Below are 14,949 nucleotides of genomic sequence, written 5' to 3'. Positions count from 1 at the left end.
TGCTGAGATAAGTATCACTAATATCTACCAACTCTTTCTGCACCCACAGGTCACTCTTTGCTAATCTTGTAGATCAGAGGAATAAAGGAAATTTGGGGGAATGAAAAGCAACGTCCCTAGGCACCCTTGCAAATGGCAGGCTCCTCCCATTGCTCCAGCAGAGTCTTAACAGTGTGGCAAGATACCTGTTCCAGGCAGTGTTTACCTGGAGGACTCCTGCCTGAGAAAGGCTTCGGCTCTAATAACGTTCTGCTGGAGTTCTCTCTACGTTCACTCTAATCCTGACCCAATGGTTTCATTTGCTGCAGTCTGCAAGGGCATTCGTGTAGAGGGCCATGCTGCTAATCAGCGCAAGGCGCTGCATCTGGACATTTTAAAAACACAAAAACCTGGCTTCCAACCTCAGCTGGGACACCGATGGAGTGTGTGCGGGGTGAGGGGTTTGTTTGCACATCTTAATCTGTTCTCCTGACACAGTGGTCTCCTCCTGTGTTGAAACTCAACCACAGATACGGCGCAGAGCTTATTTATTTGTTGACTTGCATCCCAGCTCTTTCCCAGATTTTCCTGGAACCATTCATCTTAAGTTTCTACAGGCGTGATGGGTACTCCAGGCTGTATGCTTCAGCTGCCTTTGTCAAAATAGGCATTTCCATTGTAGTAGGAAAATATATTAAAAGATCATACATGTTGGGCAGTTTTTGACACAGTAATAATTTTTTTCAAAGGTAACTTTACATCGTTCCTGTTCAGAGAAAGGAGATTTATTCCATTTATGTCTAAATAACATCATCTGAGCCCTTGAGTATATAGGGTATATCAGTTAGGATGCTCTTGGCTATAATTCACAGAATATCTGACTGCATTGACTTAGACTGTGTGGGTTGATGATTTTCTCACATAACAAGTCCAGAGGTGAGTGATTTTTAGTATTTTTTAGTGTTTTTTATTGTTGTTCGGTGGCCAAGTTGTGTCTGACTGTTTTTCGTGTCTGGTCTGTTTTAGGCATTCAGTAATGTCATCTAGGACCCGGTTTCCTTCGGTCTGGACGCTCTGTCGTCCCCCGTAAGTCAGGCTGAAGGACAAGGGTTCAAAGGCCAGAGTGGGAAGTCACATCAAGGAGGGACTCACAGGCGTGCCTTTTCCTCTCTGCACAGAGGGAAGTCTCTTGGGAAAGCCCCCTTTCATCACGTCCCGTACGTTTTGTTGACCACACTGGATCATCGTCTATCGCTTGCTGAAGACAAGGGCAGGTATTCTCACCTCTGGTTCTGACCCTGGCGCTGGGGGGCACCCTGCTCTGCCTCCTGGCGGCCCGTCTCTCGCTGATGGCGCGTCCTCCTCCGCCTGGTATTTTGCTCAGTGAGACCCAGGCTGCGGTCCGCCGTCCAGAGGAAAGAAGGGCATTCTTTGGAGCTACTCTGTTTATGAAAAGCAAGATCATCCACACAAGACTCATATTCTCTGTGTGTCCAGTCCTCTTCGGGAAGACGATCTAATTCTTTGTATCTCTGAAAGTGTCATGGGATTCACCACTGTTGATTGATTACCCCTTTGTTCCAGGAAGTCAAGAGGGAAAGAGCTTCTTGGCAACGTACGCGTTGGGTTTCCTTCTGATTTCTTGTGCTGTTTGTTCATTAAAGTTTCTCAGCCCCTTCTTTCCTGTCTGTACTTTAAATATGACTGGCCTGTGGCCTTCTTTGTCCTGTGACATAACTTCTGACGTTGCTCATCGACCCTGTGCGATCTCATCTGGTCGCTTGGCTACAGTCATAGCCTCAATGAATTGATGACTTCCAAATCTTGCTGTCAAGTTTTCACTCCTCTACTGAGCTCCAAATCCATATATCCAGTTATATGCTGGCTGGGCTTTGTTGTTGTTGTTGTTAGAAAGGAAAGTTGCTTTTAATCAAATGCTAGTGAACGGGGGCGATGGTGGACTCACTGCCCCCACAAAGTCGCTTCCCAGGATTCTGCTCTGGCTGAGCATTTTTATTGGTGGTCTGGTGGATTTTTCAAACTCAGATGTTCAAAGACGGAACTAATCTTTTCTCCTCCTCACACCAACCTTCCCCTAGTTGGCTTCGTTTCCTTTGTTTCTCTTTAGTCTTCTAATTTATTTGTTTTTGGCCATGCTAGGACTCTGTTGCAGCATACAGGCTTGCTCGAGTTGTGAGGAGCTGGGGCTACTCTCCCTCAGAGTGTGCAGGCTTCCTTCTCGTGTGTGGCTTCTCTTGCTGCGGAGCACAGGCTCTAGGCAGGCAGGGCTTCGGTGGTTGTAGTGTGTGGGCTCAGTAGTGGGGCTCGAGGGCTCTAGAGCACAGGCTCAGTAGCTGTGTTACCTGGGCTCAGCTGGTCCAGGGCACAAGGGCTCCTCCCAGACCAGGGATCTTACCCGCGTTCCTGCATTGGCAGGCAGACTCTTATCCACGGAACTACTAGGGGAGTCCCTCCTTTCCTTTACTTCTGAACCTCAAATCTACCCGTCTGTGCAGGTCTTCTTTTTCATCTTTCAGGTCTAATCCGCGCCCCCCCCCCCCGCCCGTGTCCTCACTGTGCCTCCTGGATATTTCTGTAACCACCCTCTTTCTATCTATTCCTCTGACACTGCCTACGTTCAGCCATTCCTCACGTTTTGTCTTGACTGTTCATTGCCGATTCCTCTTAAAAGACTTCAAGCTGCCGACATCCTCCCTTCCGACCACATTCTTCCCTGCTGTAGCCCAAAGGCAAACTAACTGTTCAGTTCAGTTGAAACTCATGTCCGATTAATAGGTTTCCCATCTTTAAAATTCTCACACAGCATCCCATGACCTTCAAGATAAAAATCCAAACTCTTGGCAGGTTAGCATGAGACCTTCAGGGGGGTTACCTTTTTCTGGTTCCAGAACCCCCTTAAGTCTCTGAGGAGAGCTGTGGAAACTTTCTGCTGGCTTGTACCTCTAATGTTATATGCTGATTTTCTGTGCACGGGCCTCTTTTTACATTTTTTTTGTAAGAACTTTGAAGACATGGTTTAATCCTCTGCAGCTGCAGTACATAATATGTCTGATACATAATAATCATTTAAAAAGTGTTTGCGGAATTACTAATAATGTCTTTCTTCTTCTGATGTCTGTGTTTTGGGCCAATATAGTATGTGATCTTAATATATGGGTTACTTTAGAGACCATATCTGTATCTGTACTTCAGTGGTACCCCATTGTGACCATACAGTGGGGGTCTCAGGATCTATTTCCCTTTCAGTGAAAGTGTTCCTCTGACGGGATTGCCTCCTGACCTCAGTACCCAGAGTTTCCAAAACTGAATAATAATTACAAGTCATTTGCATACACTAAGTATATGCCAATCCCAGTTCTTTCTTGATAATGCTGCATAAAAGGGAGCAAGTTTGCCTCCATCCCAGTTCTTTTTTTTTTTTAAGATATTGAAGTGTGAAAGCACCGTAGGTTATGTATTGTCTCCAGTAGTCCCTCTTCCTCTTGACAACGCAGTCATTGAGTATACATTTCACTTTGTGAAAGCAAATCCGTGGTTTAAATCATGTTAAGCTATCAGGAAAATTGCACTAAGAAATTTTCTTAAAATTCAGTGTCAAGCTGAGCTAGATACTTAGATAAAAGGAATCTGAATTACATTCAGAGAACATCCTTTGTAAACAATCAAATGGCAGATACAAATTTAAAGATCTAAAGTCCACTGTATTTAAATAATTACATGGAAATATGTGTGTACCGAATACAACAGAATAAAACATGACTGGATAGATATTCATAAGGAAAAGGCAGATGCAGAGACCTTTTCTAAAATTGAGTCCTTTCATTTCCTTTGTATAAGTCACAGTTCTAATTTCCTTAGAATCTTACCATGCATATTGATTTAAGCTAATGGTGCAGGTATATTGCTTCTGCATATGAGAGAGTGATCTGATTTTAACAATGCCACATGAATGGCTAACGTGAAATTACACAGAGCTTGCATTCTTAAGCTTGATTACCTAGATCCAGATTCCAGTTCTGCAATTTATTAGCTGAGTCTGGGCAAGTTGCACCGTCTTTCTGTGCCCCAGTTTCTTCTGTGTAGATGGAGTATAATACACATATTTACTTGAAAGGAGTGGTATGAGGAGTCAATGAGTCAAGTTTGTTGAGTGTGTAGAACTGTCCCTGGCACAAGGCAAGTGGCCGGAGGTGGTCATTGTTTTCAGGAACAGCTAAAGCTCACTGGACACATTCAGGATGCCAGCACCTATTGTATGTGCGTTGTATTATTTAATCCCCAAATACCTCTTCAAAAAGTAGCTTTGTTCTTAACCTGCATTTGACAGATGCGAAAACTGAGGTTTAATGGTTAAATGACTTGCTGCAGCTTACAAAATGGCCAGGCTAGAATCTGACCCACTCTCCTGGTATATTTGGCTTCCCTTGTGGCTCAGCTGGTAAAGAATCTGCCCACAGTGTGGGAGACCTGTGTTCATTCCCTGGGTGGGGAAGATCCCCTGGAGAAGGGCTAGGCTACCCACTCCAGTACTCTGGCTTAGAGAATTCCACAGACTGTTATTGGAACTCTGAGGGATTTGCACAAGAAAACAACCCAGTTTCAGCCTCTGAAACTTTTATTTTGAGAAATAAAATCATCCATGTGATCATACAATAACTTCGCTGTGAGGTATTTTCAGAAATCGTGGTAAGAGGAGGTATGTACTTGTATCCACATGCCTTTCTTCTGTTGTCACCCGTCCTGATTCATGAAACCGTCAATACGACAGAAAAGGTGCATGTCAGAATTTAATTACAAAGTACCCTTTCACTTTGCAACCAGCTCATACAGTTTTCTGAGTCTAATAAAAGGGACTAGAAAGGTTTATTGTGAGGCAACACGGCAGTGACCTTTAACAGATGCTACAGTACAATAGAAGAATGAGTCATTATTCCTGAACTTAATCAGTGAGAGATAAACATAGCTTAAAGTTTAACCTCTTAGAGAAATTCTGTACTAGATATATTTTTAACATGTTTCATATTTTAACATATATGAAAGTCCTTCATAGTGAAAATATGCCTCTAACTGGAGTTGATGATTCCATGACAAGCACTGCTGATGGGTTGGTTCTGTCTTCCCATTTTAGAAGTTATGTTCATGGCACCAGTGGTTTATGCTTGATTCCTGTATTTATCCAGCCACCATGCATGAAGGCCTACTGTGTGCTGGTCCCTGTGATGTGTGGGCTGAAGGGAGCATCGAGAGTCACACACCTTAGCGCTCACCTATGTAGGATTTACAGCGTAATGAAGAAGAACTACTAAACGAGTAGAGAAATACGTGCTCCCCCTTCCTCCCCCTTTGTTGAGGGGAGAGGATGGGAATTGGGAGATTGGGATTGACATCCATACGCTGTCAGCACTGTGTGTGAATTTGATAACTAATAGGAACCTACTCTGCTCAGGGAACTCTGCTCAGTGCTGCAGCCATGGACTGCAGCCCGCCAGGCTCCTCCATGCATGGGATTCTCCAGGCAAGAATACTGGAGTGGGTTGCCATGCCCTTCTCCAGGGGATCTTCCCGACCCAGGGATCCAACCCAGCTCTCCTGCACTGCAGGTGGATTCTTTACCATCTGAGCCACCAGGGAGGCCTTTACTCAGTGTTCTCTGGTGACCTAAATGGGAAGGAAATCCAAAAAAGAGGATATATTTATATTATAGCTGATTCACCTTGCTGTACAGTACACAACACAACACCATAAAGCAACTATATGACAATAAAAATTAATTTGAAAAATAGACAAACTTGTAAACTAAATATATTATCTTTGGGGAAAATGTAGCATCAATACTTGAGTCAATAAATAATGATCATTAATACGTTAACAAAAAAACACGTGTTCACTTGAATCATCTGCTTTTTGGTTAATGATGACCTCACAGTTTCCCCCTGGAGTGTGTGAATACTGACTTTGTTCCCCTAAATAATTTACTTGGGTTATAGTTCTTAATTCTGAGAATATCTGTCTCAAAGGTAAACTTAGTTCTTTCTCTGAAAACAACTACATTCTACTTTCAAGACAGAATTTCTTCAAACTCCCCTCCTAGCTCTGAGGTCTAGCGTAAGTAACCTGTGCCATAAGGATATGGGTTTGTTTTGCTCTGTAATGTCATGGACTTCGACTTCCCAGGTGACTCAGTGGTAAAGAATCCACCTAACCAATGCAGGAGATGCGGGTTTGAGCCCAGGGTCAGAAAGATCCCCTGGAGAAGGAAGTGGCAGCCCACTCCAATACTCTTGGGGAATCCCATGGACAGAGGAGCCTGGTGGATTACAGTGCACGGGGTCGCAGAGAGCCAGACACGACTGGGCACACACGCGGCGTCTTATTAACCTACATCACAGGTTTCTGCAGTTCCTCGGTGGACTCCGTTTCTTTGTAAGAACTTGAATTTTTAACTTGCTTACATTTGTATGCAGGTTGCATCCCCGTTCTCATTAGTTCTGCCCTCCCTTAAGGCACCATTATGCTTCCCTGTTTTCCACCCGAGCTGACTTGTGGCTCAGGGGGATGGCAGCTGGAGCGGTTTTGCATACTGACTCACCCTCTGCTGCCTTGACTGCTTCACCCCTAATGAGGAGGGAGGTGGGTGCTAGAGGTAGCTGAGCGGAGACAGCGGGCGTGAACGGAGGCACGGGCAGGTAGCGATGCAGTGACGCCAGCGGCCTGACGCTATGCGCATGGCCGCATCTCGTTTCCTGGATACGAGGCGGCTGCACACAGGTCTTGGAGATGTCGCTCCCTTTACACTGCTTATCAGGGTACTTAGCGCACCTCTATATGTGCTGGTTGTACCAGTCTCCGTTTCTTCCTCTTCCTCCAAGCTGGCAGGATCACTGAGGACATTCCCCCAAGCTTTTTTATCAGGGAGCTTTTTATTTTTTTCTTTTACAATTTATTTATTTGGGGCTGTACTGGGCCTTTGCTCCTGGGCGGACTTTTCTCTAGTTGCAAACAGCGAGAGCGACTTATGGCGCACGGGCTTCTCGCTGCGGCGGCTCCCCGGGTGGCAGGGCGTGGGCTGCAGGGTAGGCACCCTGTGCTCAGTAGTCGCAGCTCCGGGGCTCTGCGGCACAAGCTGGATAGTTGTTGGACACGGGCCTAGCTGCTCCGCAGCATGCAGAATCCTGCCGGGCGGGGATCGGACTCGGGTCTCCTGCATTGGTAGCAGATTCTTTATCACTGAGCCTCCAGGGAAGTCCTGACCAGAGAGCATTTTGTAAGTTATAACAAGTCAAGAAGACACCAGTCGTAGCTGTAGAGCTACCATGCACGCTTGCGGTGCGGTTAAGGGCAAGAAACATCAAGTAATATTAAAACTATACATTGTAATTTGAAAGAAAAAAAAGCACATTCACCAAAAGTAATCATGCAGATGTCTTGCTCTTTAATGGATTCTTGGTTAGTAGTGTTGTTTAAGAATTAATATTCAGATCAAACATCTTAAGTTTGTGCAGTTTTCAGGCATTTGGTTAGATGCCATACCATTTCCAGAAGGCAGTTTGTCATTAAAAAAATAAAAACCATTGAATACAGGAGTGACATAATTGTTGTACAGATACATACATGGTTAGTATTTTTTACATATACATTCACATGCACTTACAAATATAAAATATGTGTTTAGTATTTATAAATGATTGCAGCATTAATTTTTCAAGAAATTCCCATTAGCCTGTAGTACAGCACATGTTTTTCATGAGACACACTTTGAATTATGTTAATATAAGGAAATGGGCATTGTGTTTATGATATTTTCTTGTCTTTAAGATATTAGCTTACTTAATAGTTGAATGAAAATTTCATTTTTGATGTAATTTTGGAAAATTTCCTGGTTTAAGATGGCCTGAGTTCTAGACATGATCCTTTCAGAGATCAGCAACAATATTCGAAGGGTCATGTCCATGAACTGACCTCTCTTCCCCACTCTTCTTGGTGTAAATTTCCCCAGCAGCGTTCCCTGCTCAGAGAGGTGGTCCCAGGCTGTTCTTTGCCTAGGAATGGCTTACTACGTGGACTTGATGTGGCCTCATGACCTGAGAATGGATCATAACATGTGGTCTCACACAGAAGGGATGAGGCATTCATCAACCCATCAACTCTTAAGGTTGATAAGGCAAATTAGAATTTCAGGGAGATTCTCCATTGGTCATAGATCAGAAAACATTTGACATGCAGAATGTATCCATGCCTGATATAAGGTTTACTTGGAGTGAATTTTTACTGCGTTCCTTTTAGGAATATCATCTTTGAATTAAAATTTTAACATAAATGCTTCTCCAGTAAAGAATCTGCTTGCAATGAGGGAGACCCAGGTTCGATACCTGAGTCAGGAAGATGCCCTGGAGAAGGGAATGGCAGCCCACTCCAGCATTCTTGTCTGGAGAATCCCATGGACAGAGAAGCCTGACAGGCTCCAGTCCATGGGGTCACAAAATAGTCTGACTTGTCTGAGGGACTAAGCAACACCAAGCCTTAATGACTTCCTAATCACCTCCAGATAACAGTCACCCTGGGGTTAGGGCTTCAGCAGGTGAATGTGGGCAAGGAGACACACATTCAGTCCATAGCATCTACCGACTTTTCTCTTGATTCCAGAAATGTTTCAAGAAGTTATTTTGTAGACCAGCTTTTTTTTTTATTGCCATTTAAAAGAAATGGAGACCATCCATCAACCACCCATCTCTCCCACTGACCCTTTAAAGAGGCCTTTCTGTTGTCATGTAATTCCCTTGAGGGAGGAAAAATCCAGAGGAGGGTGAGAGAAAAATAAAGCAGCAGGTCAGGCAGGCATTTAAGAGAAGAGCTATCCAGCAGCTGCTTTTTCTCCCTTTTTTTTTTCTTAAATACAAAAATGACTGATTCACAGTTAGCCTGCCCTAATGCTGTTTTATTGAGTTTCCAACTGCCAAGTCCTATCTGAGCTGACAATCTGAGTTTCAGATTTTTAGAGAAAGAACTGCTCCATGTTGAGCCATTCATACTTGTTTGACTTCATATAAAGAATCTGCCTTAACAGTTCTGGGGCCAGAAGGTGCCTGAGTTTGAGGGTCCAGACCCCTTGACTTAACTTCCTACTGTGTTGTCCATCAAAATATCTGAGTGGGGAAAAATAATTTCACAAGGGCATCAGAAACTTGTAAAGAACTGAGCAGATGTGGGGTTCAGATAGGACTTTTATGACCAGCAATGCAGAAAACAGGGAAATAAGAGACGGCATCAGCCGGTCTGCTGAAGCTCTGGTCCCTGGAGGGACGTGGCCAGCTTGGATGCTCTGTGTGTGTCTCTGCTGCAGGACTTTAAAAGTCTGGAAAACCCTTAACATCTTTCATAGCTTAAACCTTGGCATGCATCTGAATCACCTGGAGGGCATTTGTGGTTTTTATTTATTTTTTATTGAAGTGTAGTTGATTTAAATATTGTGTTAGTTTCTGATATATAGCAAATTTGTTCAGATATATATGTATGTGTATGCTTTTTCATATTATTTATCATATGGTGTGTTACAAGATAATATAGTTCCCTGTGCTAAAGGGTAGGACCTTTTTTATCTTTTACATATAGTAATTTGTATCTGCTCATTGCAAATGGAAGGCATTTAAGACACATATGTTTGAGTCCTACTCCCTGTGTTTCTGATGTCTTAGGGTGAGGTCTCAAAATTAGCTTCTAACAAGTTCCCCAAAAAACGCTTGTGCTACTGGTTTGGGAACTAAATTTTACTGCATTACAGGGTTCTCCTACTCCATGGCAGCTGAGTTGAAATTAAACAAAAGTGGGGAGCAACCCAAGGTCAATGTTCTCAACCTTGGCTATTTGCCTCCCCTGAGGAACACTGAAAAATAGCAATCTCAGAATCTCTGGGCTTGCCGGCTGGGACCAAGGTGTCAGTCTTTTGTTTTTTAAAGCTCTGCAGGAGTCTCCACTGTGCACGCAGGTTTAAGATTCTTTGTCCTTTTCTGATTAGATGTCAAGGATGGTCAGTTGCTCCAAATGGCTAGAGATGATAGTGCCTGAACCAACCTCTGAAAGGCAGAGAGGAGGCTTAGTGTAATCCTTTCAATGCAGCGTCTAATCAGGGCTTAAGTAGACATAGCCCTGATAAATCATGTGGCTCTGACATAACACCTTTGTCCTCTGAATTGGACACCAGTGAAAGATATTTTTCACCCTATGGGACATCCGTGGGAATCTTTTCCTACCTAGAGTGTGGTTGTGGGACCACGTACCTCAGAGAAAATAAAATTTTTCTAAGGTCTTCTATTTTTGTGGGGAAGGTGCAGGGCATTTTAAGTTACAGAATATGCTGAGCATGGAGCAGCAAAGTGCACGTCTCTGTGAGCGGGCTAATTTGTGAACTCTTGCTGTTATCCTAACGCTAAGCCTAGCTAAATTGCATTCTTCTCACAGGTGAGTCAATGGGGAAAATCAGATCAAAGCTCATAAAACTGTCTGCAACCCAAGAGAAGAACATTTCTCTAAGTGTTCAATAGAACATCAGGCCCTCCAAATAGGATTACTACATGGCAAGGGAAAAAAAAAAAAAGAAACATTTAAAATACCTGTCTGAGAACCCCGTTTGTTTTAGAACATCATGTGTAATGACAAATGGGTTGAGAAGAGTAGGGACCAGTTTATGTTAAGAAAAAATCGGAAAGAATCTAATGGTCCCAGAAGCAATAAAAGGGAAGACATGGTAAACAGGAGATGGAATCATCAACACTATATTTTAATCTCAATTTTTAAAATTGGCACAATTAAAGCAATGCAAATAAGTTAGGTGAAGTTTTTTTTTCTTCTAGGGAAAGAGGATCCGTTTTTTAAGGATCCATTTCTTCATGAATAAAAATAGGAATCGATGTTCTATGTAATGCAGTGATAGTTTGTCCCAGCAAATGTTCTGAAGAGGATGCGCTGTTATCTGTGGTCTGTAAATATTGTACGCAGCGTATCTCCACAGTCACACTCTACAGTGCCGTGCACGGATGCTGGGAGCTTAATGGGCAACGCAATGGTCAGGGTGCTTCTCTCAGTCCCCACCTTCCTGTCTACCCTGTTGGCGGGATAAACGTGCAACAAAATTTGGGTGGGCGGGGCCTGTGGGGCTGCTTAGGGGTGGGGAATACCTAGGGTGTGGGTGGCCTTTTCCCTGTCACTTTGATTTTTCAGTTCCATGGCATGGCACAAGTTCTTTAAAATGCACTGAATGGCTGTTACAACGTTAAATATTAACTTTAGTGATTACTATCAAAGGGATAATTTCCACAAAATTATTACATGAAACAGTATAATTCATGAGATCATTGCCAGGAGTAAGGGCTCTTCGCTCATGAAACAGTCATTCCGTTCTTTAACTTAGAGCCTAAGCTCAGGCTAATTTTTCGCAGGGACAGAGGAGTCGGTAAAGTTTCAACATACCTGCTGCTGTTCGAGCACATGCTTGAACCTCTCAAACGTGTTTGCCTGATTTAAGATCTAGTTTTGTGCATGTACACAATTCACTTTCTACTGGAGGAAAGGGATTTCAGAATATGGAGATGGTAGCCTAATAAAAGCTGTATTATTGTCAGTTAGAGTATATTGCAATAAGACAAATGCATGCGATCAGTGACCTGGTTCTAGTGTTTCCACCACGACTTCTCCCTTTGATAGTTTGACTAGTGTAATATGTGACTAGAAAATAACAACAGTATCTTCCCTGCTGAAAAGATTTTTTGAATCTCTCCAAGCCCTTTCAGCTCTGTGATCACATTGTCATGGTAACTGGGAAGAAATTCTTAAATAATAGTGAATGTTCTGCTCAAAATTCCATATCTAATATGATCACTTTTGTTCAAAAAGGTATGTAGCAGGCAGTTAATTTTGAGATCAACAAGTGAATCACCAGTGTGGTATGAAGTCTGAAAAGAAAATTAATATCTTCACCAAAGAAGCATGTTATCCAAATTCTAAAAATCGTTTGTGTTAAAAAAAAATTCTTCACAGAGCAGATAAACAAGGTCACTGTGACTTCTTTTACACAGAAGCGTTTCATAGCTAAAATTTATTATTCCATTAAACTAAATGCCCGTGAATTGTCTGAGTCACATCTATGTATGACTTCAGTGTGACTGTCCTGTGTGAATCTCAGTGTGGCAGATGGAAGTACGAGTCACATATTTGCTTATAAATTCTCCTTGCACTTACTCATATTATGAAAATTGTGGAGGCCCAGTGTGGACTTAATTTATATATTCCATTCCCTGGATATTCCAACTTGTCTCATACTTCCAATGAACTACTGGGAGATACCCTACAACAAACATAATATGCATAAGACAGAGCACACGTTGATATGTGCTGCCTTTATCAGTCCATATTTCAACTGGCTGGGTACCTACTTGCAAAATAATGAATTGCATCCTTACCTCATACCATATGTAAAAATTAACTCAGTGGATCAGAGACCTGATATTAGAGCTAAAACTCTTAGAAGAAAATATGTAGGAGTGAATCTTTACAACCTTGGATGTGGCAGTGGTTCAGAAGCACAAGAAACGGAAATAAAAACGGACTCCATCAAAATTTAAAACTTGTATGTCCAAAGACACTATCAAGAAATGGAAAATAATTCACAGACTGGGAGAAAATATTTTCAAATCATGTATCTGATAAAGATCTGGTATCTAGACTATACAAAGAACCTGCACAACTCAACAACAGAAACACAGCCTAGTCCAAAAACGGACCAAGGGCTTGAATAGACACTTCCCCAAAGAACATATTCAAGTGGCCGACAAGTACAGGAAAACACACTCAACATCACTCATCACTAGGCGAATTAGAACCACAGTGAGGATGAGGTGGCTGGATTCATTCATCATTAGGCGAATTAGAACCACAGTGAGGATGAGGTGGCTGGATGGCATCGCTGACCCGATGGACGTGAGTCTGAGTGAACTGCGGGAGTTGGTGATGGACAGGGAGGCCTGGCGTGCTGCGATTCATGGGGTTGCAAAGAGTCGGACACGACTGAGCGACTGATCTGATCTGATCTGAGATACCGCTTCATGCCAGTAGGAGAGCTGTAACCAAAAAAGGAAAAGTAAGTGTTGACGAGGATATGGAGAAATTGAAATCTCTGTGCATTAATGGTAGGAATATAAAATAGTGCAGTCACTATGGAAAACGGTTCAGTAGTTCTTCAGAAGGCTAAACAGAGAATTACATAAGACCCAGCAACCCTGCCTCTAGGTAATATTTACCCCCAAAGAATTGAAAACAGGTGTTCAAACAAAAAATTGTGCGTGAACCTAGTAGCAATGGAATATCATTCAGCCATCAGAGGAATGAAATACTGATATATTTTACAACATGGATGAACCTTAAAAACATTATGCTAAGTGAAAGAAGCCAGGCACGAGAGCCCACAGCCATATGAATATTTATATACAATATCCATGAAAGGCAAACCCATAGATATATACAGGACATTGGCAGGTAACGGGTTGGGAGGAGGGGGATTAGTGTTGACTGCTAGTGGGTGTAATTGTTTTTGAGAACATTTTGAAAATGTTCTGGAAATTAGTGGTGGTTGCACATAACATTTTGAAATACACTAAAACCTACTAAATTATATAGTTTAAAATGATTTATGAAATATACAGAATAGGCAAATACATAGAGATAAAATACACGTTGCTTGGTGTCAAGGGGTAGGGGTGGGGGAAAGAAGGAATGGGGAATGGTTGTTTAATGACTCCTTTGCGGCGACTAAAAGGTTCTGGAACCAGGTAGTGGTACAGGATGGAAAATGTACTAAATGCAGGACAATTTGGTACTTTAAGAGGGTTAAAGTGGTAAGTTTTATGTTATGTGAATAAAACTAAAATAAAATTTAAAAGGAAGGGAAGAACTGTTCTAAATAGTAAAGTTGAATACGTTTTTTAAATGACCAAGTTAAAACTCTGAAATTTGAATTGCAGCTTTTAAAAAAATCTTGAATCTTATTTTGTGCAAAATTTGCACATAAATCTCATTTATCCAATTTTTGCTTATTTGAGTTTTTTGGTTAGCTCAGATTTTAAGCAATTATAAAGGATCCGAGATCCATTGGCTGTATATGAAGAAGGAACTAAATCTTTTAATTGCACCCAGGAGGTTCAGATACGATGTTCCACTATGTAAAAATACCCTCTTGCTGAATTATAAATAGTCAAGCTCTCAGCTGCATTTTTTACAACTTTTTAAAATTAAAGTATTGTTGACTTACAATTTTATGTTAAGTTAAACAGCATGGTGATTCACTACTTTTGCAGATTACATTGCATTGTGGGTTATTGTCAGATAATGGGTGTAATTCCCTGTGCTGTACAGTATATTCTAGTTGCTTATCTATTTTATATATAGTAGTTTGTATCTACTAATCAGTTCAGTTCAGTTGCTCAGTTGTGTCTGACTCTTTGGGACCCTGTGGACTGCAGCACGCCAGGCCTCCCTGTCCATCACTAACTCCCAGAGCTTGCTCAAACTCATGTCCATCGAGTTGGTGATTCCATCCAACCACCTCATCCTCTGTTGTCCCCTTCTCCTCCTGCCCTCAGCATCAGGGTCTTTTCAAATGAGTCAGCTCTTCACATCAGGTGGCCAAAGTATTGGAGTTTCAGCTTCAGCATCAGTCCTTCCAATGAATATTCAGGACTGATCTCTTTAGGATGGACTGGTTGGATCTCCTTGCAGTCCAAGGGGCTCTCAGGAGTCTTCTCTGACACCACAGTTCAAAAGCATCAGTTCTTCAGCACCAGCTTTCTTTATGGTCCAACTCTCACATCCATACTTGACCACTGGAAAAACTATAGCTTTGACTAGATGGACCTTTGTTGGCAAAGTAATGTCTCTGCTTTTTAATATGCTGTCTAGGTTGGT

At 42.3% G+C, this 14,949-nt stretch overlaps 1 long non-coding RNA gene across 12 annotated transcripts in view; it reads left to right on the top strand.

Annotated features, from left to right (window-relative positions):
• LOC147346388 (uncharacterized) overlaps positions 1-1,658 on the top strand; it is a 48,693-nt gene extending 47,035 nt beyond the window's left edge. For 6 of the 12 annotated variants that reach the window (XR_015153599.1, XR_015153600.1, XR_015153595.1 and 3 more), the window contains one exon: positions 1,006-1,658. This is a non-coding gene — a long non-coding RNA (uncharacterized LOC147346388). Of the gene's footprint in view, positions 1-49; positions 69-1,005 lie in introns of those variants that run through there. The other 6 variants (XR_015153597.1, XR_015153602.1, XR_015153594.1 and 3 more) reach the window with 6 other exon arrangements.
• The last annotated feature ends 13,291 nt before the right edge of the window (positions 1,659-14,949 follow it).

This window comes from Bos grunniens, chromosome 24 (assembly GCF_055505025.1).
Source record: "Bos grunniens cultivar Pamir isolate PY7600 chromosome 24, Bosgru_T2T1.0, whole genome shotgun sequence".
NCBI lineage: Eukaryota > Metazoa > Chordata > Mammalia > Artiodactyla > Bovidae > Bos > Bos grunniens.
The sequence above is the reverse complement of the archived record's forward strand: the minus strand, read 5'-3'. Positions and strand labels throughout refer to the sequence as shown.